Source organism: Marmota marmota, unplaced genomic scaffold (genome assembly GCF_001458135.2).
Source record: "Marmota marmota marmota unplaced genomic scaffold, marMar, whole genome shotgun sequence".
Taxonomy (NCBI): Eukaryota; Metazoa; Chordata; class Mammalia; order Rodentia; family Sciuridae; genus Marmota; species Marmota marmota.
In genome coordinates, this window is record NW_026000082.1 from 42,434,891 (window position 1) to 42,439,791 (window position 4,901).

A 4,901-nucleotide genomic window follows, 5' to 3' on the forward strand; every position below is an offset into this window, starting at 1 on the left:
AAAAAAAAAGAGAGAGAAAGAAAAAAGAAAAGAAAGAAAGAAGGAAGGAAGGAAGGAAGGAAGGAAAGAAGGAAGGAAGGAAAGAAAGAAAGAAAGAAAGGAAGGAAGGAAGGAAGGAAGGAAGGAAGAAAGGAAGAAAGAGAAAGAAAGAAAAGAAAGAGCCCACTAGTGTGAACCGGAGACTCAGAGATATTCCTCCACATCCCATTTCCTCAGGGCCAAAGACCCTCTGCAGGGCCGCTGGCATAGCTCAGCGGGAGAGCAGGTGCTTAGCGTGCATGAGGCCCTGGATCCAACAGTCCAGCCCTGCAAAGTCACCCTTTCCTCCATGCCGGGCACAGTGGTGCAAGCTTGTAATCCTAGTGACTCTAGAGGCTGAGGCTGGAGGATCAAGAGTTTAAAACCAGCTTCAGCAAAAGCAAGGCACTGGGCAACTCAGTGAGACTCTGTCTCTAAAATACAAAGCACAGCTGGGGATGTGGCTCAGTGGTTGAGGGCCCCTGAGTTCAATCCCCAGTACCCCACTCCACCACACCAAAAAAATTACTTGCCTTCTCTCCTGTGGCCTCTGTTGTAAAGGATCCCGGCTGGTGCAGGCAGAGGGCCTGGAGGGGAGGAGGCTTGGAGGGAAGCTGGGCGAACGCTCTGGGCTTCCTTCACCCATGTGTTCATTTATTTATTCAACAAGCACCGTCTTGGGATCCTGGTCTTGTCACATAAGTAGCTATGTGACTGTGGGCGTATCATGGCACCCCCCCATGTTTTTTTTTTTTTTTTTTTTGGTACCAGCGATTGAATTCAGGGACACTCAACCACTGAGCCACATCCCCAGCCTTACTCTGTATTTTATTTAGAGACAGGGTCTCACTGAGTTGCTTAGAGCCTTGCTTTTGCTGAGGCTGGCTTTGAACTTGTGATCCTCCTGCCTCAGCCTCCTGAGGCACTGGGATTACAGGCGTGCGCCACTGCGCCCGGCTTCATGGCACCCCTTTGAACCCCACTGGCTTCACGTGTGTGTGGTAAAGATGACTGAGTTAAGTCCCTGCCTTATGCTAGGCACCTACTGGGGTTGGCTCCCATCAGAAGCTTTTCTTAATCACAGTGTTATCAATTAGCTAAAGGAGTCAGGTCATTGGGAATTCGCTGACTCAGGTGAGGCTGGGGACTGAGTCTAAATCACGGTTCACAGACACCCTGATGTGATAGGGTGATAGACCCAGACGGTGACCCAGATGGTGAGCCAAAGCTTTGGACCCTTTTGGACCCTTGAGGTCCTGAGGTCCCCAGGGTGCTCTCTCTAGGTGCTCTCGGGGCATTCCCCTCGGCTCAGGTGCTTATCTGGACTCCAGGTTCAAGAGGCAGCCTGTAGTGCTGAGTGACAGCTTCAGGCTGGGCCTGGCCCTGCACCCGGCCTCTCCTCTGGCCTCTTTGGTCCTCCTCACCTCTCCCCAAAGCCTTCCCCAGCAGCCAGGAGGACACCCAGGGAGAAGTACCCAGAACCATGCCCCCGCTGGCCTTGAGCGTGGCCAGCCCTTGAGCAGCGCCACGGCCGACTCTGCTCCAGGTGGTGTTTCCAGATGCCGCAGTCACGGGCGGTGGGAAGCAGCCTCCACTCGCTCTAGGAGGGCCAGAGAAGGCGCCTGGACATGCAGAAGCATCTGAGGAGTGGCCTTCGGGGGAGCTAGGGACCCACGAGCAGAGGCTTCCGGCAAGTTCAGGGTGAGCTGGGGGCTTCCCAGAGAATGGGTCCCAGAGAGAAGCCCCTGTAACCCTCCTGGTGGGGGAGAGAGAGAGAGAGAGAGAGAGCGAGCCGAGGGGCCGAGAATCCCAGACCAAGGCAGGGCCAGTCAGCCACAGCCCCGCCCTGCTCCACCGCACAGTCGCACTGGTCATTAGTGTGGGCTGATGTATTGTCTGAGCTCCCCCCTTAGACCACAGACTTCTGCCGTGAGTCTGGTCAAGGGCATTTCTGGATCTTGTTCAAGGGCATTTCTGGGTCTCACCCAGCCTCTTACCCCTCATGCCTGGAAGTCTGCCCCGCACACACGGTAGATGCTTGCTCACTGAGTAGAATAATGAACAACAACAACAAAAAAGGCCCAGCAACACGCAAAGATGTACATGATGCGGTCACTATTCTTTCCTGAATATTGTATATATTCTGAAACTTTTCTAGAGTGAGAATGTATTTTTCTAACTAGAAAAAAAAAAAAATCAAGAGGCAGCCAGAGGTAAAATGGAAGGCCGGGTGATAGGAATAGTGAAGACTAGCTGTTACAATTTAAATCTGATTGACCCCGGGGTGCTTTGCCACTGCGCCACACCCCCAGCCTTTTTTATATTTTACTTTGAGACAAGGTCTTGCTACGTTGCTTAGGTCCTCACTAAATGGCAGAGGCTGGCCTCCAACTTGCCATCCTCCTGCCTCAGCCTCCGGAGTCTCTGGGATTCCAGGAGTGTGCCACTGCACCTGACATAATGAAAACTTCTAAATCACTTCCTGTGCCTGAAATTTAAAAGAGAAGAACCAAAGTCTAATCAGATTAGAGACCTCTGACACACATACCACATACCATGGGAGTGGAAATACGAGCCATTTCAACACATCTGTTTTGACCACTTGTTTAAACTGCCTTAAAGCTGTCTTTCCTGGTCATTGAGGTAGCCATTCCCCCAGACTCCTGGCAGCCACTTAGTGTTTACCTGGACACCAGCGCGGGAGGCACTGCACTGGAGTGTCCTGGAAGCACGCTCCAAAGACCTGGGAGGGCTTGGCCGAGTTGGCAAGTCGAGGCTACTACAGTGGCCCCAAATCCTATAGAATAATCAGAGATTTCATGACCCAGCGTGGGGACCCAACAGGGGCAGTCATGTGGTGCATCCATCTATGGCAAGCAGCGTGAAGATGAACTTCATCCAGACTTGAAGTTCGCGGGGGCTGGAAATCTCCCAATGGCCAGCTGAGGGCCAGACACCAGTGGCAGCCAGTTCTTTGTGACCCTTGCTGCCACCCAGTGGCTCCATGGGAAATGTACCATTTTTGGCCGAATGTGCAGGACCCAGGAGTGGTCAGTCAAGTGGGAATGGTGGAAACAAACTCCAGGACCTCCCTGTGGACAAGGTGAGGATCATTAAGGCATGCCCCCTGGGTGGACCTGATGCCTCTGAGGCACACCCCGGGCTCCTACAATGGCCCAGAAAACCAGCTTCCAGGTGACCTAGAGTGGGACCTGTCCCTCAACTTCATTTTGGCCTTGCATATATTGGATCTAAAGAAGCTTGAGATCACCGGGGAGTTAGAGATGGAAGTGTACTTTAATAGGACTTTGATAGGGATAGGTTGCTTCTTTTCTCTTCCTCCAGGGCCTGGGTGATGGGGTATTCGGCGAGGGGGCTACTGGTACTAGGGATTGAACTCACTGAGCTACATCCTCAGCCCTTTTTATTGTTTGTTTGGAGACAGGGTCTCACTAAGTTGCTTAGGACCTTATGAAATTGCTGAGGCTGTCCTCAAATTTGTGATCCTCCTGCCTCAGCCTCCCGAGTTGCTGGGATTACAGGCATGCACTGCCACCATGCCTGGCCTCTATATTTTTATTTACGTTTACTGCCATACTTCTTCTGTGCATGTCTGCTCTGATTACCCTTGGCATCAGATACACTTGGTCCCTCTGGTAGCCACAGAACTCAAACCCAAGTGGTGTTTATCGGCCTCATGAACTCTGCAAGCCTCATCTCAGTCTCCTTCCTGCCTTTGTCCTTCTGGGGGATTTATGTGACTCTGTGTATCCCCTCTCGCTGCTGTTTCCGATGCTTGAACGTCCCAGTCAAAGCCACACTGAATTTTTGCCAAATGGAAAATGCGTCCAATGATCTAGTTTCTAAGATGGTGTCAAGTGGTAACGACAATGTGCGACAATTGAGAAAGGAATTTATTAAGAGGAAGCAGAAGCACTGACCATTTTTTCCCCAGGAAGCAGAGGAAATCTTGAGTGAGCAGGACAGACTGCCTTCTCCTTCCAAAGCAGCACTCTCAAGGAAAAGCACCGCTGGAGTTTTTCTAACCTAAGACTTGAGAAAAATTAAATAAACACACACACAAACACACATACACACATATGTATATATACACACATTTATATATTTTTAAATCTTTCTGGACTGGGGGGAGGAGTAAAGATGATAGGAAGTGAATACTGCCGTAATAAACAGAAACTTTGCAAGGAAGCTGGGCACAGTGGCACACGCCTACAATCCCAGCTTGGGAGGCTGAGGCAGGAGGTTTTCGAGTTCAAAGCCAGCCTCAGCAACTTAGTGAGGTCCTAAGTAACTTAGTGAGACCCTGTCTGAGAAAAACAAAAAGGGCTGAGAATGGGGCTCAGTAGTTAAGCATCCCTGGGTTCAATCCCTGGTACCAAAAACCAAAACCAAAACCAAAAAAAAACCTTCCCAAGTAATGTGCTGCTGATGGATGAGGAACAAAACAAAACAACTGTCTTTCTCTTTTTCCATTTCTTAAAATAGGAGTTAAGGAAAAAATTGGTGATACATGCAAAGTTTTAAGCACAAAGATCTTCATTATCAAAACAACAACAACAAAAGATCTTCACTACCATATTATTGAAATACTAAAAATAAATAAATCTCTTAAATGCCTATACAATAGGGAAATGGTTAATTATGGCTAATTATTTCAAAATATGGCATTTTATAGCATCATTAAAACAGGTTATGAGGGCTGGGATTGTGGCTCAGCGGTACAGCGCTCCCCTACCATGGGCAGGACCCCGATTCGATCCTCAGCACCACATTAAAATAAAGGCATTGTGTTGTGTCCATCTACACCTAAAAAATAAATATTAAAAAAAAACAGGTTATGAAAGATTTTAGAATGCAAAACT

At 49.2% G+C, this 4,901-nt stretch overlaps 1 pseudogene; it reads left to right on the top strand.

Annotated features, from left to right (window-relative positions):
• LOC107141581 overlaps positions 1–3,251 on the top strand; it is a 5,657-nt pseudogene extending 2,406 nt beyond the window's left edge.
• The last annotated feature ends 1,650 nt before the right edge of the window (positions 3,252–4,901 follow it).